We start from the raw sequence: 23,807 nt of genomic DNA on the forward strand, positions 1-23,807 counted from the left end.
CTGAGCCCTTGGAATGGGCTGCCCAGGGAAGGGGGGGATTCTCCGTCCCTGGAGGTGTTTAAGGACAGACTGGATGTGGCATCAGTGCCATGGGCTGGGAACCACGGCGGGGTTGGATCAAGGCTTGGACTGGATGATCTCAGAGGTCTTTTCCAACCCGATCAATTCTATGATTCTGTGATTCTATCATCCCAAATCTGGCCTGTGGAGTTAATGAACAAATAAGGAGGTAAGAGCACTGATTACAAAAAAACCCCAAACAAACCATTGAAAACCTCTGCAATCAGCAGTAATAACAATAGAAAAAAATGCATGGCAGGTAATAAATGAGAAAATTCTCAGCATTAGAGTTGGAAAACTCTGCTCAGGTCCTGCAGTTTCCTCTGCTTTAATCCAAGAGGAATCTCCTGTCCGCTGCCTTGGAGAAAAATAACTGCTGATCAGATCTTCATTTGAAAGGAGGAATTCTCATTGCAAGGATAACGTTCCCCCAGTATCAGTTTCCAGAGTCTCATGGAGAGAAATATAAACCTGAAAATGAGCATGAACAAAAATATTGTCCTTTGCACATTTGGTTTTTCAATATTTAATACCGACAGATCATTTTTTTTATTATTATTATGTGATGAAATGAAAAGGAGCCAAGTAGGAGCCTGAGGGGAAAATAACTTCTTCTCTAAAGAGAGGAGTTTTATTATGAGTTTTTATTATTATGCTGGATCTGTCTGCAGGGTGTAATGAGCTGCTGGTTGATGGTGTGTCCTTGTCCAGAGGGCCAAGCCAAACCATTCCATGATATCCCTACAGGCTGTTCCTCCCACTGGCTCTTCCCAAATCACCCAGAGCAGGTCGGTGGGTTGGGGGCTGCCCCACAAACCCTCGGTGATGCTCAGGGGGGTTTGCAGCTCTCCCAGCATCCATCTGCACTCCCGAGGAGGACACTGGACGTGGAGAGACTTGTCTGCAGGACAATCCACGTCAGGAACGTGCCACAGATCCTTTGCTTCGTTCCCGTGGGAAAACATTTCCAAAAGACCGGGTTGGGCTGTCAGGCCATGGAAAGCTGGTGTTTGTGACAGAGTGTTCAGTAAACAGCCTCATTCCACGGGGATGGGAGGAACAACCACGTTTTCCAGCTCTTTTAGGGCAAAGGCTTTTAATGAAAGGATTTTAATCAAGAAGGTAGGCAGGATAAGCCACTAATTGATGTATTTGGCTGTCAGGCCAAGCCCCACACGACATCCTTTGGGGATGGGAGAGGCCAGGGAGGGCAGGAAAACATTAATATCAACAACTAAAAAACTCAATTATGCCCAAGCAGAGAAGAGCAAGAGAGGAAAAGCAGCTTCCAGGGCTCATCCAGAACAAGAGCACAATGGAATTATGTCTTCTCTGCATTTTATGAATAGTTGGCATTAATAATAACACAGGTGAACACTTGCAGAGAGGCTACAGCTTCTCTGGGAATTCCATCCCAGTCTCTCTCCTCTCTCCCAGCCGGGAATTTCTTCCCAATATCCCATCTATCCCTGGGAAGCCATTCCCTGTGTCCTGTCCCTCCAGGCCTTGTCCCCAGTCCCTCTCCAGCTCTCCTGGAGCCCCTTTAGGCCCTGCCAGGGGCTCTCAGCTCTCCCTGGAGCCTTCTCTTCTCCAAATCCCATTTGGAATTCCCATCTCTCACTATTACAAACAAACAGAGACTTAGATTTTGAATTTTCCAGGCTTTTCTGAGAAAGAAAGGAATGACCTTCAGATCTTAGAGGGAAAACCACTTTTCTCAAAGGTTTCAACAACAAGTGTGTGTTGAATTATCTGTGCTGCACAGAGAGAATTCTGCAATCTACAGGCACTTCTATTAATATAAAATGCTAATATTCATAGTTTATTTTATCCTCCTTCTCTTTAAAGTCAGCACTCCAGTCCTCATGTGTATCCTATCTCACCAGAGCGAAGAAATGTGACTTTATTTCTTATTATTTTACACTTGATTTCTTTTCAAACCCTCGGAATTTTTTTTTTTTTTATTTTCTCCTGAGGGTTTTTTGTTCTCAAATTTCTTGTGTTTTTTTTTTGTTTTTGTTTTTTTTTCACAGCTTCCACAGAGACTTCAGGCTCTTGTCAAAGCCTCCTTCTCAGCTCCCACGACAAGTGCCCTTGGATAAAGAAATGTTGTATTTTCAATGGTGAGGCAAATCAGAACTTCATTATTTCTCTTTCCAGCTACTTCAATCAACCCATTTCCTCTTCCTTATCGAGAGGCCCCATAGTAAAGTTTTCTTGACTTTTTAATAACTCTGATTTTGTTGTCCAAAGCTGTCGGGGATGCAAGGGAGGGTTTGAATTGCCAGTGTTTTGGAGACAGGAATGTTCCCACAAATCAAATGTCCTGGGGTGTTGGTTGGTGAGGTCCCACCTTCCTGCAAAGAGAGGTTTGAGGTGACCTCAACTTGAGTCTCCTCACAAGTCTCAGGCCGTGTGTCCATGAACTTTGTGTCTGAGGGCAGAACCTTCCCAATTTTGTCATATACAGGAAAAACACTTGGATATCTTCTCTCTTTTAATGGGATATTTTCAAGCAGTAATTTTATGTCTGTATGATCTTTATGGCATTATTTTATTTGTAGCTCTTGTCCATGTTCTACTTGACTGGGGTCTTTTTGGAGTCTGGGGCCTCTTGCTCCAGGAGGGCTCCAGGAGATGTTTCCAAGCAAAACACCCACAAATTCTCACAATTCTTGGGAGCTCTGCAACCAGGTCTGGGGTCCTCATCAAAAGAAAGGAAGGGACCTGTTGGAGCAAGGCCAGAGGAGGAAGGTTTTTGAGGGGCTGGAGCCCCTCTGGAGCCAGGCTGGGAGAGCTGGGGGGGTTCCCCTGGAGAAGAGAAGGCTCCAGGGAGAGCTGAGAGCCCCTGGCAGGGCATAAAGGGGCTCCAGGAGAGCTGGAGAGGGACTGGGGACAAGGCCTGGAGGGACAGGACACAGGGAATGGCTTCCCAGTGCCAGAAGGCAGGGAGAGATGGGAGATTGGGAAGGAATTGTTCCCTGTGGACCCTGGCCCAGGTTGCCCAGAGAAGCTGTGGCTGCCCCTGGATCCCTGGAAGTGTCCAAGGCCAGGTTGGAGCAACCTGGGATAGTGGGAGGTGTCCCTGCCCATCTCAGGTAGCTGGAACTTGATGATCTTCACAGTCCCTTCCAACCCAAACCATTCCATGATTCCAGGATTTACCTGTTGGACACAACACCAGCACAGCCCAGTCTTCCAAGAACCTTCCATGTGCTCTGGGGAGCACTGGGGAGAATGCAAGAAATCCAGGAGCTAGTTGGGGGTGAGGAATCCCACGGAAATAAATTCAACAGGGCTCTGAAGCCTAAATGAATATCTCAGTGCCTGGATAAATCTGCTGCTCTTTATTAAGTCCTGCGAAGATTTATTAAATTTCCTGTGGCTTCAGAAATACAAAAGAACTGCAACAATAAGAGAGAGGGGATTGCTTGTAATTCACATTTTAATAATGGTCAAATGGCTCGATTGTATCTTTTCTGCTGCGATGAATATTATAAAATGTTATATAACCTAATATTTGGGGGGAAATTTATGCAACACAAAGATGTTCAGATGGTTCAACCGTAAATAATAAAAAATAAATCACTTTGGAGCCTTAAATAACTTTGGCATCAAGGTTTCTACTTAAGGTATTTTATTGCAGCATTATTTTGATCAGAAGAATTGAATTTTTTTTAGCATAAATTGGATGTGTACAATTCACTTTTATGAGAAGTGGAAAGTTTTGATTTCTCCTCATCCAGCATGGAGATAAATCTGGGTCCACCTTTCACTACCCCAGGTTGCTTCTGGGGGGTTTCACAGAATCCTGGAATGGTTTGGGTTGGAAAAGACCTTAAAGATCATCTTATTCTATCCCTTTTCCATGGGCAGGGACACCTTCCACTGGCCCAGGTTGCTCCAACCTGGCCTTGGACACTTCCAGAGATCCAGGGGCAGCCACAGCTCCTCTGGGAATTCTATTCCAGGGCCTCCCCACCCTCCCAGCCAGGAATTCCTTCCCAATATCCCACCTAAATCTCCCCTTTTCCAGCTCAAAGCCACTCCCTGTGTCCTGTCCCTCCATCTCTCTCCGTGTTTTTCTCAGCTCCTTCAGGCCACAATGGGGTCACCCCAAAGCTTCTCTTCTCCAGGCTGAACGATCTCAGTTCTCCCACAGCTCCCCAGGAGCTGCAGGGATAGAAAATAGGTTGTACTTGTGAGAAGAAATTCTCTCCAAGTTCAACTCTGACACTTTCTTCATCAAATAACAGTATTTTCTTCCTTTTTTCAGCCTGACACGGAGGGTTAGAACAAAAACCCCTCTGGGAAGGAACCAGGTCAGTCGCTGTTTGGTGTGGGCTCAGCTCCACTTCCAAAATTCACTCCAAAATCCATTAATTTCTGGCTATCTTCTCTCCAACCAGCAACAGAAAAGAAAATCAGTTTATCTGCCTCAAACTCCCCTTGATTGAATCGTTTCAGCCCCAAATTTCCCCTCCAGCACCCTCTACCCTCACCCCCAACCAGCAGCAAGAGGGAGGTCAGGAAATCCCACCCTGAGCCCTGGAAAACATCTTTGTTTTCCTGTTTCCAGGGATTAAACCTGACTGGTTGGATGAGGCTGGAAACACAAGGAGTGCTGACTGGATTAGGGAACCCATGTACAGGAACAGAGCTAATCCCATGCCAAGCTCCAGTTGGCCACTACTCCTCAGTGACAGCACTTTAGGGATGTCCTGCTGGCCTGGAAAAGCCCCCGGGGCTTTAACCTGATCCCATTTTACGTGAGAACTCGAAAAAGAAACAACCCACCCTACACACCCCCATGTAAAATTTCCTTTATCTGCTTTATCCAGATGGCTGGAAAAGATTTGAGATTAAAGACCTAAACTTAGAGGTGGCAAAGGTATGAGATCAGAAACTACACTGAGAGATGGCAAAGATGTGAGATCTGGGACCCAAACTAAAAGGAAGGCAAAGATATGGGTTCAAGGACCTACACTGAGAGGAAGGTAAAGGTATGAGATCCAAGGCCTACAATGAGAGGAAGGCAAAGAGATGAGATGTAGGACCTAAACTTAGAGATGGCAAAGATGTAGGATCAAGGACCTAAACTTAGAGGAAAGCAAAGATAGGAGATCCAGGAACCAACACTGAGAGGTGGCAAAAATATGAGATTTAGGACTACACAGAGAGATTACAAAGATAGGAGATCCAGGACCTACACTGAGAGATGGCAGAGATGTGAGAACAGGGACCTAAACTTAGAGATGGAACAGATATGAGATCTAGGACCTAAACTTGGAAGAAGACAAGGAGAAGATGTATTCTTAGAAGAAGATGTGAGATCCAGGACCTACAATGAGAGGAAGGCAAAGAGATGAGATGTAGGACTTAAACTTAGAGATGGCAAAGATATGGGGTCAAGGACCTAAACTTAGAAATGGCAAAGATATGGGATCCAGGACCTACACTGAGAGATGGCAGAAATATGAGATTTAGGACCTACACAGAGAGATGGCAAGGATACACTGAAAGGAAGCAAAGATATGAGATCTGGGACCTAAATTTAGAGGAAGGCAAAGATATGGGATCTGAGACCTAAACTTAGAGGAAGACAAAGATATGGGATCTGGGACCTACACTGAGAGGATGACAAAAATATGAGATCTAGGACCTAAAGAAGAAGGCAAACCCCACCCTCAGCACAACTGTCACTGCTGAGATTCTCATCTGAACAGCACTTTGACCTTCTGCCCATGGCCAACCAGCCAAGAGCACCCCCAGGCTGCCAAGGCAGAGCAAACTTCCAAATCCTCCTTGTTTGCAGGAGAAGCTGAGCTTCTGTTGGACCCTTTTCCTGCTTTAGTTATTTATTTATTCCCCTGCCGCATCTCTTAATTAAATCATGTATTTACATAAAAAAAGGCCTTGCCACAATCACCTCTCTGTGCTGAACAAGCCACAGCCTGCACTTCCATTATTACAGGGCTGTTGCCTCTTTTATTTTATTCCCAGCTATTGGAGGTGAAAGAAAAAGCAGGATGGAGGAGCACGTGGCTGCTCCAGGATGGCAGCAGCTTTACAGGATCCACAAGGTCATTTGCACCTCCCTTAATTAGGGTGTTCTCCACGTTAACAGCTGAAAAGCCATTCCAAGTCATTTATTGTATCAGCTTTGTTAAGCAGGATATGAGTTGGAAGGGGGTAAAAGCAGCTGATGTGCAAGGAAAAATTCCTTTTCCGTCCCTACATCCTTCTTGCTTTAGACACGTGAAGATACTTTGGGAAAATGTACAGGGAACTCCAAAAATAAAATAGGAATGTTGAAATCAGGCTGAACAGTGAGACCAGGCTGTACATCTGAACCACTGAAGTTCATCTCCCTCCTCATTCTCTGCTCGTGGCAGCTCCAAAGAATAATTTCCTTGGAGTGAATTTTATTTTTTTTTCAGGCACTTCATTTCAGTTGGATGAAAAATTGTTTCTCCAGGACCAAAATTGTCTCTGGGAATTCCACCCTCCCTCCTAATATCAAAGATGAGCTTATGGAGATATTTACTTCCAGGTCACTGAGAGCTGAAAGAGGATATTTTTATTTTCCAGCCCAGTCACTTCTGCTACACTTGGTCCCCAAAGTCTCCCCAGATTCCCAGGCATGGGCTTTTTTCTGCATTCCTTGCAGAAATTGGGGAGAAATTCCTGCCTCCCATGAGCTTGGAATGCAGATCCCATCCTCACCAGAGGAGCCAGAGACAGATTCTCACCCAGGTGACCTCAGTAAATTTACCAGGGAACTGCAATTAAACTGAATAATTCTGTGCTGAACTGAGACATTTGAACCAGCCCAGCAGAAATTATGGGGACATCCAGCAGGAAAAGGCCAGAGATTCCTGAATTTGCCTTGTTTTACACAGTGCAGAAGATTAAATGTCTGAATTCCAAAGGAATCAGCTTGGCCACACTATTCCCCTTCTTAATATAAGTCACTGTGACCCTGGAGAGGGAAGATGTGGAGAAGCCCAAATCCAACTCCCACTAAAGTTAGTGGGTATTAACTTACATATATTGTAACTTATGTAATTATTATTAACTAATTGTAACTTCTATAATTATTTATTTAAGAAAAGACTAGTAAATGGGTAAAGAATGGAGATTAAAAGCAACCTAATAAGTCATTATTGACCAAATCCCGGCCAATCCGCTGCTTGAAGTTTTACCTCTGGATGTCTGCAGCATTTCTTTAAAGAAGCATAAGGGTGTTCCAGGAATGTTCCAAAAATGAGCCCCTGGTTCTGTTCCCTTTCCTAAGCACCATTTTATTGTGTTTTCCAGTGAGCTGTAGGACTTCAGGAGTTTCCCTGCCTGAATTCAGCAGAGCACTCGTGTTTTCCATGGAGCAGCACGGAATTCCTGCCCCTGACAGCCCTGCTGGGGAGCCTGTGTGGAGCTCTGAGCCCTGATATCCTGCAGGATCCCGTTTTCCTTTTCCAGCCCCCCCAGCACAGCACGGATGTGACAGGGGGACGTGTCCTGCTGCCTGGGACAAGGAATTTCCGTGGATGTGACAGGGGAACGTGTCCTGCTGCCTGGGACAAGGAATTTCCGTGGATGTGACAGGGGAACGTGTCCTGCTGCCTGGGACAAGGAATTTCCGTGCCAGGATGTGACATTCAACCACTGGTGTTCCATCCCACATCCAGAGGGGCTCCATGGATGGCTCAGGTGGCTCTTTCCCTAAATGCTGAAACAGCTGGAGCAGTTGGAAAATGCCAATCCCATTGGGATTATTCAGGATATCCCTCCCAAATGGCTTCACTGGTGTGTCCTGCAACATTCCCCAGGTGCCACGTCTGGACACAAAGCTGCTGCTTAAGGTAGGAATCCCATGTTGGAGAATATTCCCCAAAAACACAGAGCTGAGGGCAGGGGTTTATGGATCCATCATCACCCATGGCATGGGGGATGATCCAAGGAGCTGGGATCTAAAGGAGAACCAGTTAATTGGGTAATTGTACAGAAGAGTGACAGGAGGAGAGGGAACGGCCTCCGGCTGTGCCAGGGGAGGCTCAGGTGGGACAGGAGGAGGAATTTCCTGCTGGAAAGGGTGGTGAGGCCTTGGCAGGGGCTGCCCAGGGAGGTTTGGAGTGCCCAGCCCTGGAGGTGTCCCAGGAAGGCCTGGCCGTGGCACTCAGTGCTCTGGGCTGGGGGACAAGGTGGGCATCGGGCACAGGGAGGATCCATGGGCTGGGAGGGCTTTTCCAGCCTCAGGGATTCTGGGATAATATAAGAAAGATATAAAGGTATTAAAGAACTACCAAAGGAGGGCTGCAGAGATGGTGATGGGTCTGGAGGAGGAGCCGTCTGAGCTCACTTGGTTTGTTGAGCTGCAGGAGTCTGAGGTTGGAGCTCACCAGGGGCTGCAGCTCCTCCCGAGGGGCAACTCCAGTCTCTGCTCCCTGTGGCCACTGACAGGACCCAGGGAAGGGCTGGAGCTGTGCCAGGGCAGGGTCAGGTTGGATCTGAGGACAAGGTTCTTCCCCCGAGGGTGGTTGGCACTGCCCAGGCTGCCCAGGGCAGTGGGCACAGCCCCAAGGCTGCCAGAGCTCCAGGAGGGTTTGGATGATCCTCTGGGGCACAGGGGGGGATTGTTGGGGTGTCCTGGGCAGGGCCAGGGCTTGGACTGGATGATCCCTGTGGGTCCCTCCCAGCTCAGGATATTCCATGATTCTGTGACAACGTCAGCACATCGCTTTTTGGTTTTCCATTTTCCTGTGGTCTCATTCTTACCAGTGTAAATGTGCTTTGCTGCTCATCAGATTTCACAACTTTCTGGGGGAGAAAAATGAAGTTTGTTGATGGGTCCTGTGGTCTCTCAGAACCCACCCTGTGTGACCTGAGCAAACAGGGCACGTCCTGCAGCTCCTCTCACCCCCACAGCGCTTCAGTGCCCGTGTGAAGTGTGTTCAAATGCCATTTTCACCTCAAAATCACTGAGCAGACTCTCTATAAATTTTAAAGTCAAGGTTACTGCCCTTCCTACGTGGTTTGCATCAGCACTGTCTCTCCACAGAGAGGATTTTTTTGTACAGCACAGTCAGGAAAAGGCTGGAATTGTTGGCCACCAGCTGCCCTTGGCCAGTCCTTCCTTGGTCAGAGCCCCAGTCCCATCCCACACCAGGAAAGGAGAGAAGGAGCACATGGATTCTGTGCCAGGAGCACAGAACTCACCAGGAATTAGGACCTCAGATTTACAGAATATTTGGGGTATTTATTCATGTTTTCTTTGCCTGAGCTCCAGTTCATTGTGAATCTGGAAACTGGATAAGTTTACTGGCAAGAGGGAATTCTCTGCCTCTCAAGGAGCTGTTGGAAGTGGGATGAGTAACCCGGGGAAGGGCAGGAGCTGTTCTGTTCCCTGAGCATCCCTTTTTATCTCCAAGATGAGCTACAGCCCTGTGTGATTTCCTGCTCTCAACCAGAACGTTTCCTAAACTTTTGGTGCCGTACAGGGACACATTTGTACTGAACACGGATAATTGAGTGGGAAGGGGAGAGGGAGAGCAACAAATCCCAGGAATTGCCTGCCCTCCCATCCTCAAATAGCAAAGCTGCTCTTTCCATGTGTCAACCCCTGGAGCAGGGAGAGCAACAGGAGCCCCTCTGGACTCTGCCCCAGCTCTGGGCTGCAGGAAATCTGCCATTTCTGGCAGGGTTCAGATTTATGTACCCCCCAAAAAAATCAATATCTAAACTCAGCCACACCAAGCCCCTCCCGTGGGTGTCGTGCACCTGAGATGAGTGAGCAGAACGGGAGGGGTTGGTTGGGGGGAGCCCAAGGTGTAAAGAACTGAATCAATCAAGGAAATGCTGAAGGTTTATGGGCAGAAAAGCTCTGGGTTGTTGCCTGTGGACCAGCACAGGCACCCAGAGCCACGTGGCTCCTTGGCCTGACTCCAGGCACTGAATCCAGCCTTGCTACTCCCTAAATTCCTAATTCTGTTTAGAGACAGAATTTAGCCTTTAAACAGCAAGGGATTTATTTAGGCAGCGTTGGAGAGCAAGGTGGTTCACACCACACAAGACTTGCTCTGCCTTTTCAGTGAAAAGACAGGTTTATATACAATTTCTGTGAGGGATTACGACATTTTCGCATACATATTCATATAATTGCAACATCTAGTTATAATATTCATAACAGGTGGAGTCTGGTGTGGAGTCGTCTTTTTGGGGTGATGTTTGGTGGTAACAGGTTTCCCAGAGAAGCTGTGGCTGCCCCTGGATCCCTGGAAGTGTCCAAGGCCAGGCTGGACGGGGCTTGGAGCAACCTGGGCTGGTGGAAGGTGTCCCTGCCTGTGGAAGGGATGGCACTGGATGGGCTTTAAGGTCCTTTCCAACCCAAACAATTCCATGATTCCATGTCTTTCCAATCCCTTTCCAATCCAGCACTTCCTGGCCAGCAGCCCCATGGAGATGCCTGTTTCTTCAGCCTCACGGGGTCGTATTTTCACTCTTCTTCCTCAGCTGAACTTTTCAACTTTCGTGATTTTCGCTGACTTTATGGTGAATTTTGCAAGACTTTTGGACTTAAGCCCCTATTTCTCCCCTTATCTATTTGTGTTCTTACCCTGTCTTTATTTATGTAGGTGTGTGAGCATTCTTTTGGTGGATGGTACCATCTAATCCCTAAGCCCTGGTTTCTGTCTCTAGCTAAGCAGTACATTATCACAGAATCCCAGAATCAGCCGGGTTGGAAGGGACCTCCGAGATCATCCAGTCCAACCCTTGATCCAACCCCGCCGTGGTTCCCAGCCCATGGCACTGATGCCACATCCAGTCTGTCCTTAAACACCTCCAGGGACGGAGAATCCCCCCCTTCCCTGGGCAGCCCATTCCAAGGGCTCAGCACCCTCTCTGCAAAGAAATTCTTCCTGATCTCCAACCTCCCCCTCCCCTGGCCCAGCTGCAGACCCAGCCCTCTTGTCTTGCTGAGAGTTACCTGGGAAAAGAGACCAACCCCCCCCGGCTCCCCCCTCCTGGCAGGGAGTTGCAGAGAGTGAGGAGGTCTCCCCTGAGCCTCCTCTTCTCCAGGCTGAGCCCCCCCAGCTCCCTCAGCCTCTCCTCCCAGCACTTGTGCTCCAGTCCCTTCCCCAGCCTCGTTGCTCTCCTCTGGCCCTGCTCCAGCCCCTCCAGGGCCTTCCTGAGCTGAGGGCCCAGAACTGGACACAGCACTCCAGGGGTGGCCTCCCCAGCGCTGAGTCCAGGGCAGGAATCCCTTCCCTGGCCCTGTTGGCCACCCTGTTCCTGAGCCAGGCCAGGCTCCATTGGCCCTCTTGTCCCCCTGGGCACACTGGGGCTCCTGTTCAGCTCCCTGTCCATCCCCACTCCCAGCTCCCTTCCTGCCTGGCTGCTCTCCAGCCCCTCTGGCCCAGCCTGGAGCTGCCGGGGGTTGTTGTGGCCAAAGGGCAGGCCCCGGCACACTGGAGCTGAACATGACATTCTCCTGAGCAGGAGGGTCCCCGGATCAGTATTCAGAGTTATCTCTTTAGGCCCTTGCTCCGTTTCAGATGGGCTCGGTTTTAACCAACCTTTGTGCTTGGGCACAACCCAATCCCGTGTCCTGGGGCTGCTGATGCGACTTTAAGCAGGGAATTCCCTGGGATTTGCTGAAGGAGGAGGACACCAGGCAGGGCAGGAGGCCCAAAGCTGCCCTGCCATGGCCCTGCAATTAGTCAGCAATTAGTGACTGGCTGGGCTTTGCTCAGAACCTCTTCACCTCCACGGGGAGGCCCCGTTTTGCTTCCAGGCCCTCATCCCAATTGTCCCGTGGGTCTGGCAGGGATCCCACCGCCGCCTCTGGCTGGGAGGTGCCTGGGTTGGCTCTGCCTGCGCCGCAGCCTCCGGGAGAAATGAACTTCCCAATAAAGCAGGAATGCAGTCCCATAAATCCCGGGGAGGAAAGGGAAGAGGGATCTGCTGGGCACGTGCTTTGCTTGTGGAATAAGAGGCACAGGCCCAGAGCTGCTCTTCTGAGGGGAAAGCAGCCAAAAAATGAGATGTGAAGAGAAACCAAAGCCTGCAAAGGCACAACTGGTGCTTTTTTAGCTGGTTGTGAGTGTTGACAGAATCATTAAGGCTGAAAAAGTCCTCCAAGATCATCAAGTCCAACCTTGGAGCAATCCCTCTGTGCCCATGAAGTGCCACATCCACTCACTTTTTAGGTTGTTCAGAGGGAGAGGAAACTGCCTTAATTTCTGTGCTGCTATATTTCACTCATTATATTTATTTTTTTTAATCCTCTGCTCGTTTATTACAAATGATTTTTGTGCCTTGGAGTTGATTTTCTCAGCAGTTCATCCTTCCTGGAACTGCTTTGCTTTGCTGTGCTTTGCTTCCCTCACTTCCAGCCCAAAGCTCAGCCCACCTGAATTGCTTCTTTATATTATTATTTTTTTTTATTATTTTTTTACTGTTTTATTTATTTTTTATTATCACTTTCAGCCACAGTTTCTCTGAGTGCCTCGGTGCTTTGGGAGAGATCTCGAGGCTCTGAATCCTCCTTCAGCTCCGAGCTGAGAAGGGGCATTTATGTCTTTGCAGAAGTCTCATTTTCCGCCCATATTCTTTGAGTGCAGCATCTCCAGGAGGAAAAAAAAATGTTCTTTTTAGATGGCCAGTCAAGAATTACAGCTGCCTGCCTTACCTGAGTGCTCTCTTTGTGCTGCTCTGTGTTTATTCCCTCCCGTGGAGGATGGATGGAGCAGCCATTCAGCCAGGAAAACACTTGCCACGGGAAACTGCAATATTATCCCGAGCTCCTGGAGTGTTCCACATCCATCCCCACTAATCCCTGCCTCCGGGTGACAGATCTCCCCTGGGGGAGCTGCAGAGCAGCATCAGCTCAGGAGGAGCTTCCAGGGGAAATTCAGCCCTTCCTGCCCAAAAGACGGTTCCAAGGAGGGTTCAGCTGTTGCTAAACGGGGGAAAGTGTCTCCAGTCCATCAACCTGCCCTTTGTTTTTCGGGCAGGACTCGCTGCCTTTACTGTGTTATTCCAAACAAAGCCCCCGGGGGAAGTGGTTGGAGGGGTTGGTTCCCTCCTTGCAACAGGGGTAGTTACAATTTTATTCTGTTTTTAGTTGGCTGGAGGGAAAGCAAAGACACCTGGAGTCACTTCAGGGCTCGGCTGGGACAGTTTCTCAGCCTGGTTTAGTGGCCTCACCCCCTGCCTGATGTTGTGCAGAGCTGCACTCCCACATCCTCCTTTCCCACAGCACCTGGGGGACAGCAGGAGAAGCTCTGGCGGTGGGCAGGACCCAGGAATCCCTGGATTTGACCCCTGGAGCTGCCCAGATACAAGGTGTGCAAGTACAGCCCAGTACAGAGAATCAGGGAATTGTTCAGGTTGGAAAAGCCCTCTGAGATCCTGGAGTCCAACCATCCCCAGCACTGCCAGTTCCACCACTGCCCCGTGTCCCCAAGTGCCACATCCACAGGGCTTTGAAACCTCTCCAGGGGTGGGGACTCCACCCTGTGCCAGGGCTGGGCAGCCCCTTTTGGTGTTGGAATTTTCCCAATATCCAACCTAAACCTCTCCTGGCACAACTTGAGGCCGTTTCCTCTTGTCCTACCAGGAACGACCTCCAGTGCTGCAGCACCTGCCCAAATTAGCAAATAGAGATGTATTTTTAGATCAGAAAAATAAGAAATAAGATGTATTTTTAGATAAGAAAAATAAGAAACAAGATGTAATTTTAAATAAGAAAACACCCATTAAAAAAAAAAGAGTTTCTTCTTTTTGTGGGATAATTTGTCAAATCTCCACTGGTGCCAATGCACTGGTTGCCCTGGGGGCTTCACTCAGAACTGGCTATTCCCCCCAAAATTCCAAGCTCCTGAGCCCTGGCCATCTGCTCCCTGGAGGTTTAGGCTGGCCTAAAGACCCTGCTCAACTTCCAGCACAGGTCAAGGTGCTTTAGGTGATCCTGGTTGGGCTGGGAGCAGAGTTCATCAAGACAGTGAGTTTCCATTTCAAATATGGGTTTAAATATCTATTTATTAAAAACAAACACATAAAACCACTTAAAACCAGTTGGTACCTCAGCTGTGGAAGTCGTCATGAGAATAACTTGGGTTAGTTTGGAGAGTGGAGCCCAGTGAACTGGTTTTTCTCATTTAATTATGTCAAGTTCTCTCCTGAACTATCCAGCAGCAAAAAAAAAAAAAAAAAAAAAAAAAAAAGTTGCAGAAAGACGTAAATTATTAAAAAAAAAAAAAATCATTTTGTCTGACTTAATTTTCGACTTGGTTGACCTGAGGTTGAACAAGGAGGTTCAGTCCACTGTAACCAGAATTACCAAGTGCAACAAGAACAAGGCTGGTGTTGGGCTGTGCTTTGTGCTGATGAGGTTTTCATGTCAAATTAAAGCTCTTCCCGTTCTCCCGAAGCCTTTAGTTGTGCTGGCAGGTCCTGCACACCGACACGATTCCTGAATGTTACCCGGCAGAACCTCATCCCTGTGGGAATTGCTCTGAAACAAAAATAGGCTCGGGCTTGTTCTCGTGCACCTGCTGCTTCCAAGATGGAAACACGTAGGGAAGCAGTTTAGAAGGACAGAACAGGTTTTAATTGAAGAAATATATTGGTTTTTTTGGAAGACTGGAGCACAGCTGAGCTTTGAAGCAGAGGAGAAACATGTCTGAGGGTCACGGACATCTCCAGTCTGGGAGGATGGTGAGCATGTGCTGGGAAGGGAAGGGAGCTGGGAAGGGGCTGGAGCAGCAGGAGGGGCTGAGGGAGCTGGGGGGGCTCAGCCTGGAGCAAAGGAGGCTCAGGGGGGACCTTCTGGCTCTGCAACCCCCTGACAGGAGGGGGGAGCCGGGGGGGGGTCGGGCTCTGCTCCCAGGGAACAAGGGACAGGAGGAGAGGGAACGGCCTCCAGCTGTGCCAGGGGAGGGTCAGGTTGGACATCAGGAGGAATTTCCTGAAGGAAAGGGTGGTGAGGCCTTGGCAGGGGCTGCCCAGGGAGGTTTGGAGTGCCCAGCCCTGGAGGTGTCCCAGGAAGGCCTGGCCGTGGCACTCAGTGCTCTGGGCTGGGGGACAAGGGGGGCATCGGGCACAGGGGGATCCATGGGCTGGGAGGGCTTTTCCAGCCTCAGGGATTCCACAATTCATCCATATCTTTATTCTCACATCATTTTGTCTTTAATGTGCACCTTGGGGACGAATCAGTGCAAGAAGACACCATGTCATGAGGAGTTCCTGAACACCAAGAGGTGCCTGTCATCCCCTGGGACTTCATTTTCTTCTCTCTTCATCTTCCCGGTGTTCCTGGAACGGGAGTTTCTGTAGAAGAAAATACAGTGGGCAAAATGAAACTTTTGAAGGGCATATCAATATTTTTGCACAAAGCAATTTTAAAACTCAGGAGTGTTTTGGTTTATGGCTGGGGAGGTTTTTGGGAGTGCTGCCTGTCTCTAAATGGGGCTCTGAGCAACCTGGGCTGGGGGACAAGGTGGGCATCGGGCACGGGGGGATCCATGGGCTGGGAGGGCTCTTCCAACCTCAGGGATTCTGTGTGAAACACCTCAGAGATCCAGCAGGCACCCAGAATTCTCCACTCAATTAGAACAAGCTCATTCAAGGCAGCAGCACCTTTCAGGCCTTTTTAATAAATCTTTCCATGATTTAGAAATTTTTAATATCTACATGAAAATTGTCAGATTTTGATTTTGAAGCTCTATTTTCTTTACTTCTGTAAATTTTTCTCCACGGACACTGTGAGGTTTTTCCTGGAACAAGGTAAGACTCCTTTTGGTCTTTCCCCAACCTTTTGTAGCTCACCAGCCTTTGTCCCATCCCTGGAAGTGTCCAAGGCCAGGTTGGAGCAGCCTGGGCTGGTGGAAGGTGTCCCTGCCCATGGCAGGGGTGACACTGGGTGGGCTTTGAGGTCCCTTCCAACCAACCCAGTCTGGGATTCTATAACAAACAGGAAAGTAAATAAATTAAGGCTTTCAGTTTATTGAAATGTTGTTTTCAGTCTGCTCCAAACAGGTTTGTGATGGATGCTCTCCCGTCGCTTTGTCTGTGCTCTGTGCAAAACCATCCAGCTTTTAAATTCCATGTTTTTCCCAGGAAGCAGAGCCCTGTGCAGCCCAGGGCCAGTCCAGCTATTTCTACAGGGACATTCTCCCTTTCTACTTCAGCGCTCTAAAAACAATGTCAAACATTATTTATATTATTTTTACATTTTATATATGTATTCTTTATTTATATAAATATATATAAGAATATATAATATTTTATATTATATATTTATGTATAATATATTTAATATAAAATAATATATAATATAATATAAAATAATATATACAATGTAATATATATAATATATATTTTTATATAATATATAACTTATATTTACATATAATATATAATATAATACATTATATATTATCTTATTGTGTATTAATACATGATATTATTATGTATTTATATATAAATATATCTTTATATTGTAAATATATTCATATATATTTATATTATTTATCTAAATATATTATATATATTTATATTTCTTATTATATATTCATATATAATGTTTATATTATTATACGTTTATAGATTATTATATATTTTATATATAAATATATTATATATATTATATATTATATATATGATATATATAATATATATACTATATATTTATATATAAAAATATATATAATGTATATTTATAAATATAATATTTTTAAAATAAAATAAATTTTTTTAAAATCACATTTTTAACTGAAATCTTTCCAGCCTTTCACTTTTACACTTTGCCCTCCTCAGGCTGGCAAGGTTTGGGTGGTGGCACCAACCTGGGAGTGTGGGAAGTGGGAAGAGAGTCCCATCAGTGCTGGAGCTCTTTGGCTCAGAAGGATCAATAACATTTATTTGCAAGTGTTTAGAGCAGATTATTTGCATTTGTGAAGGTAATGAAAAAACTATTGAATTTTAATTAGCATTTTCTGGCTCTTCTGGGAGAACTCCGGATTCAATCCGTGGATACTCGCAGTGTATTCCAGGGAAAATTCCGGATAATTTTGGGTGTTCTGCCATTACAAAACCACCTCCGAGCACAGATTTCCATCAAGTCCCCCCCTGCCAGGAGTTCTTGCAGGAGCATAATGACAGGTCTGTTGTGCTCGGAATTGTTTTGTCATTTCACATTCCTGGGAACTGCTGAGAAGAAAAATTAAATAAATAAAATGACCGATTTGCTCCTATGAAACTGGGCCTCAGCTGGGAAAATGAATTTTTTTTAGATAAATAGATCAGCTTTCTCTCTGCTCCGGGCTCCAGAATAAATAACTGTGCTAAATATCCATGTAAATGTTTCCCACAGAAAAACACACAGCGGGAAATGATAAAAAATACTGGGAGTCGGAGTGGTCACAAAATGTGGGATTGCTTTTCTTCCAGGGAAAATGGACGTGCCCTCAGTGGGTTTTCCAGGTGGGAAAGGGAGGGTGGAACAAAACACGGAGGTTTTAAAGGAGAGCTGAATAAAACCCTCAGGAAGGTGGTTGTGCTCATGGAACACTGGAATTCCTCCATTGCACGGGGTGGTGGTGGTGTTTGGGCAGAGCTGAGATTCCTTAACTGGCCTTTCCCTCTCTTATATGGAGGGAATTATATATTTTTATATATAAATAATAGATATATAAATTATATTTCCCATTTATAGCTTTAACTGGTTGGAGTTTTGGACTCGCTCTGCTCTGTTTCAATCCTCACGTTCCAGAGAAGGACTGGAATTCCATAAACATCCTGGTAAATATGCTGGGGATAAACTGGCTGTGGGTGGGAGAGAGGGAAGGAAAGGAATTTGGGTGATTGCAGCTCGGATTTGGGTGCTGAGACATTCCAGGGAGCGGGAATGAGAGAGGGAAGGGAGGGAATTTGGGAATTTGGGTGATTTCAGCTTGGATTTGGGTGCTCAGGAGCAGCTGAGACATTCCAGGGAGCTGGAATGAGAGAGGGAATTTGGGAATGAATTTGGGTGATTGGAGCTCGGGTTTGGAGCCGCTGAGACATTCCAGGGAGCTGGAATGAGAGAGGGAAGGGAGGGAATTTGGGAATTTGGGTGACTGCAGCTTGGGTTTGGGTGCTCAGGAGGTGCTGAGACAGTCCAGGGAGCAGGAATGAGAGAGGGAATTTGGGAATTTGGGTGATTGCAGCTCGGGTTTGGGTGCTCAGGAGGTGCTGAGACATTCCAGGGAGCGGGAATGAGAGAGGGAAGGGAAGGGAAGGTTTGGGAAGGGAAGGTTAGGGAAGGGAAGGTTAGGGAAGGGAAGGTTTGGGAAGGGAGGTTGGGAAGGGAAGGATTGGGAAGGGAAGGGAAGGTTTTGAAGGGAAGGGAAGGTTTGGGAAGGGAAGGTTTGGGAAGGGAAGGTTTGGGAAGGGAAGGTTTGGGAAGGGAAGGTTTGGGAAGGTTTGGGAAGGGAAGGGAAGGCAAGGCAAGGCAAGGCAAGGGAAGGCAAGGGAAGGAATTTGGGTGATTGCAGCTCGGATTTGGGCGCTCAGGAGCCACTGAGACTCCCATTCCAGGGAGCGGGAATGCCGTGTTTGCCCCTCGTGCTCCTCCTGGCTGATATTTGCTGTTTGCAGGCCGATGTTCTGAGCCTGACTGATGCTTCTCCCCTGGAAAGCTCCTTGGGAACTCGTCTGGACCCGGAGTTTTGTGCTGAGAAGCAGCAGCCGGTGCCAGGAAATGTGGCCATTCCAGCCCCAGCCCTCCTGTCAGAGACAGGGATTTAATCCTGGCTGATGGACAAGCACTTCCATTCCAGGCTTGTGAGCATTCCAGGCTGAGTGCCGGGCTGGAATGTGTGTCTGGGCCGGAGGAGAGGACTCTCCTTGTTTCTGGTGCATCCCTGCCTGGCTTTGGAGAGGTGCTGGATGCAGTGACAGTGCCAAGAAGCCTTTCAGCGCCTTGGCCACCATCCAGGAGAGCAGGGCAGTGCTCCCTGCCCCTCTCACTCCCTCTAAAGCTGATCCCAGAGCAAAAGGATAATCCCTTTATTCCGGTTCACTGCCCTCCTGGACCTCTGGGTTAGGGATCAGCAGTAACTGCCTCATTTTGGCAGCCCTGGGAACCAAAGGAGCCCAGGCTGGCACCTCACACCAAAATACTGGGGCTAAACCCCTTTCCCATCCCCCCAGAGGGATCTATTATATATTTTATATTATTATATATTTATATATAATAATATATATAAAATTTATATTTATATTATTTAAAAAATAAAATAAAATTTTTTAAAATCACATTTTTAACTGAATTATTTCCAGCCTTTTACTTTTGCACAATTCCCATCCTCAGGCTGGCAAGGTTTGGGTGGTGGCCACTCCTGGGACAGCCCAGGGCCACCAACCTGGGAGAGGGGACAGTGAATGGCTGAGTGTAGGAAGGCACCAGAGAGTCCCATCAGGACTCTAACCCTGTTAGGAAAGAATGTGAGAAAGAATGTGATGTATGGGCAGGAATTACAGCAAATACTCCACTGCAGCCTCATAATCCTTTTTTTTCTTTACAGCAACGTGCCCAAGGATTTGGAAAGAGGAATAAAGGAGGAATAAACCCTTCTCCATTTTACCAGGTAAGTCTTGCCCCGAGCCCAGTTCTCACTGCTGAGCACAAAAACTGCTGCAGCTCTGACCCAGCAAATAGAGCAAAAAAACCCTCCAAACACGAGGAAAAGCAGCTTTGTTCCCAAGCTGGAATGGTCTGGTGACTCTCCTTGGAAATGCTGAGTCCAGGGAAACTCGGGCTCCTGAAAGCAGGGGAATGTGCAATAAATAATTAAATTCCAGCTTTATTGTCAAGGCAGGTTTCCCAAAATAGACCTGTTTTCAGGCAGGATTATCCATGTTCACAGCAGGGGGGTCCCGAGGGGTGACTTAAAAATGCCGAGTTGGAATTGGCTTAAACAGCTGATTGCTGGAAGCAGGGAGATCAGGGAATCATGGAACGTTCTGAGTGGGAAGGGACCCCCAAGGACCACCCAGTCCAACCTCAGTCCCTGCCCAGGACACCCCAACAATCCCCCCCTGTGCCCCAGAGGATCATCCAAACCCTCCTGGAGCTCTGGCAGCCTTGGGGCTGTGCCCACTGCCCTGGGCAGCCTGGGCAGTGCCAACCACCCTCTGGGGGAAGAACCTTTCCCTGAGATCCAACCTGACCCTGCCCTGGCACAGCTCCAGCCCTTCCCTGGGTCCTATCCCTGTCACACAGATCCAAGTGCCCTCAGCTGCTCCTCCCATGGCCCCTCCAGACCCTTCCCCATCCTCGTGTCCCTCCTTTGGCCGCTCCAACAGCTTTAGATCTTCCGGAGAACTTGGGGTTCAGGTGATCCCTGACCTTCTCTCTTCTCCAGAAATCCTCTGGCAGGACACCAGGAGGGAGGATGTGCAGGTTTTTTCCTGCAGAAGGCAGTTTAGACCCACTGGTAGATGTTCATCTGGCTCCCTGTTCAGGGGAGGAGCAGATTTTTTCCCGTTCTTGGAGCATCCTGCTCCATCTGCTCCCCTCTCTGTGGTGCCTTCCAAGGGGAACACGACTGAGAAGTGCATTAATGCTAAAGCTGGGCCCTGATTCCTGAATTATCCACTCTCCAGAGCTGGAATTTAAGGTCCCAAAGTGCCACGAACACCCAATTTCTACAGTGCCCTTGTCTGGTCTCAGCCCCACATGCTGCCTGTTGGCTCCAGGGATGAGGAACCCCAAGCCCTGCAATCCCTTGGGAAGGCTGGGAGCTTCCAGGGCTGACCATGTGTCTCAGGAGCCTTCATTCCACCTGATAAATCGTGATACATTTTGCTCATCCCTTCGTGTCCGTTGGGGTTTCTCTGGGAAAAAGAGGGGGAAAAAAATCCAATATCTGAATTATTTCCTTGTGCTGCCTGTGGAATTACCTGTGGCCCCAGGTACATGGATATGGGGTGGAACAGAAAGGCAAAGGGGTGCATTTCTCTGGGAAAAAGAGAGGAAAAATTCAATATCCAAATTATTCCCTTGTGCTGCTCCTGCTCACTTTGGAATCATCTGTGGCCCCTTGGAATCATCCCTGCCCCAGGTACTGAAGATGGGGTGTAACAGTCAGCAGGGAAAAGGGGTGCATTTCTCTGGGAAGAAAAGAGGGAAAACCTCCAAGATCTGAATTATTTCCTTGTGGAATTACCTGTGGTAACGTGAATATGGGGTGTTACAGACAGGAAAAGGGAATGGAATTATTCTTTTTTCTGGATTAGCCTGAGTTTCACTGCTGCATTTTGCTCACGTCTGCACGTGGAATTTTCTTGCCTGTGTTTTATCCTCACAGCACCTCGAGCAGATGGACAGCGAGTCCATAAAGAAATGAAACAATCAGATGAAATATTGTTCCCTTACAGCATTCCTAAACAAGAGCAACGATGCTCCATGGCAGGGGTGAGAGTTAAACTGCAGCAGTAAAACACAGAATAATTCGGGGATGGATGGGTTCAGAATTTGGATGAGGTTTTTGGACAGACTTTAAGGCAATTCCGTAAAGGCTGAAGATTCCCGGTTATCCTGAGTTCTGGACACTGGGCCAGAAGCCCCATCAGAGCTCCTGGGAGGGCTCTGCATGGCCTTGCTTGAGATTTATAAAGTAAAGACAGCAAATTATCAGCAGGGCTGATTACAAATTTGTAGAGATAATCCTGGCTTAAAATGCCATTCCAGGGGTTAAGCCTGTGGTGTTTGGGGATAAGCTCTGCTTGCTTGTGGGTGTATTAATGGTGATACTGCTGGAATATATTAAATTAACCTGTTATTTTCATGGAATCGTGGATGGTTTGGGTTGGAAGGGATGTTAAAGATCATCTACTTCCCTGAAGGGACACCTCCTACCAGACCAGCTTCCTCCTCTGCTCATCTTTGTAAAATATTGCAGGTTTTCCTGGTTTTTCTTTGATGATTATTTATTCCTAAAATTGGTATCTTTGCTGTGCTTTGTGTTCAACATGAGAGACAGCGACAAATTTTATTTTTTGATCTTTTTTTCCCCCCCCTCACTGAAGGTTCCTGAGCAAAAGGAGGTTTCCCACAGCAGTATTGCTGCCCTGGGCTCAGCTCCCTCCTGGAATTCCATCCTGGAATTTTACGATTCTTTACTTCCCTGTCTTGTTTTCTGGGGCCACCTCTTGGAAAATGCTTATTTTGAGGTACTTTGGGGAAAAAAACTCTGTTTGTACCACTTGAAAATGATATTTCCTTCCCCAAGAACACGAGTGCTCGATAACGAGACGTGGTTATTTTGTTAGAATTGTCCAAAAGCTTCTTTTTATTTCCACACCAGGTGGGAAATTCGACATTCCTGACTCCCCTGGTTCCCTGGCACAGCTCTGTGTGTCCTCTGGGACGTGATCAGAGCTGGGGAAAAAACAAACCACCTGTAACGAGTTACCAGAGAAAATTAACATTTGCAAAATCACTTTTTTTTTAATGTGCCAGAAAAGAAAAGTCAAGTTCCATTCTCATTTTCGTTTCAAGCATTTAAGAAATAGTTTCTTAACTTCTTATTTTCTGTGATTTGGCATTTTTGTCCCTTTTATTTTTTTTTTTGCTGTTCAATTTTTCTCTCTTTTGCTTCTTTTCACCCTGTAAGAACGGAAAATAAATGCAACAAATAGAACTGAAACCAAGCTTTATTAACGTTTCATTTTTTTATAAAACACTTCATAAATTAAAAACCCCTCTCTCTCCTGGAAGACCTGGCCTTTAATGCTTATTCCAACCCTTTTCCATCTCTTCCTTGCCACTTTGACACTGTCAGAGAGGTCGGAACCCCTGGAAAAGTTTAAAAAACGTGTGGATGTGGCACTTTAGGACATGATTTTCTGGTGCTGGGTGGATGGTTGGACTTGATGACCTTAAAGGTCTTTTCCAGCCTTAATGATTCCATGATTTTATGGCTCCTCCTGATCCTTTGTTTCCACCCTGTGTTCCTTCCTCCAGCTTGGAGTGAGTTTATAGGGAATTTTTAGGGAATCCCTCAGGCCTTTTTTCCCCCTGACTCTGACACAACCCTCCAGCAGAACTGGAAATAAATCCCAGCCCAAAGTGCCCAGTCCAGCATTAGGATAAAACAAGGATTAATTATTATATTCCTTGATTTATTATAATTAGTGTGTTTGCCCCTCATGGTGACCAGGGAGGGACATGCAGGTTTAAGGGATATCCTGATCCTGTTTACCCCAAAAATCTCCCTGGGAATCAGCACCTCCCCTCTCCCTCTGAGGGGTTTTCCCCCTCACCATTCCCACTGTCCTGCCCCAGTGAATCCCAGCTCTGATTCCCAGCAGCTTCCAAAGGAATTGAGCTCCCAGATCCCAGCCCAGCTCCTGCCTCCCCCAGGGAGAACCTGGAGATCCAAGCTGGATATTGGCCCTCCTGCATTTTGGCAGCAGCCAGAAAAGAAGTTAATTTTGGTTTGTTGAAGTTAATTATCTGGTTCACTGGGACAAAAATCCCCCAAATTAGATTTCCCCTCAGGCTGCTGTTGGCCCCTCACCATCCACACTGACCCAGGGCTGTCCCATTTCCCAGGGAAAAAACAGCTTTGGGTTTTTTTCCTGGGACATCAAGATCCACAAATCCATGGCTGATTAAAAGGGAGAAAGCTTTTTTTTCCCCCCTAAATCGTGGCAGTGTTCTCTGAGCACCAGATTGATCACCCCCCTAACGTGTTAAG

General features: G+C 47.2%; 1 long non-coding RNA gene across 1 annotated transcript in view; it reads left to right on the forward strand.

Annotated features, from left to right (window-relative positions):
- LOC113998711 overlaps window positions 1-23,807 on the forward strand; it is a 74,843-nt gene that overhangs the window by 49,066 nt on the left and 1,970 nt on the right. The window contains exons 10-18 of the long non-coding RNA XR_005565900.1: window positions 2,094-2,183; window positions 4,337-4,382; window positions 7,381-7,922; window positions 14,703-14,778; window positions 15,277-15,320; window positions 16,879-17,021; window positions 17,105-17,862; window positions 18,700-18,885; window positions 19,629-19,691. This is a non-coding gene — a long non-coding RNA (uncharacterized LOC113998711). The remainder of the gene's footprint in view (window positions 1-2,093; window positions 2,184-4,336; window positions 4,383-7,380; window positions 7,923-14,702; window positions 14,779-15,276; window positions 15,321-16,878; window positions 17,022-17,104; window positions 17,863-18,699; window positions 18,886-19,628; window positions 19,692-23,807) is intronic.

The sequence above is a fragment of the Pipra filicauda genome, unplaced genomic scaffold, assembly GCF_003945595.2.
Source record: "Pipra filicauda isolate LSUMZ 115617 unplaced genomic scaffold, ASM394559v2 scaffold571_size334496_pilon, whole genome shotgun sequence".
Lineage (NCBI taxonomy): Eukaryota > Metazoa > Chordata > Aves > Passeriformes > Pipridae > Pipra > Pipra filicauda.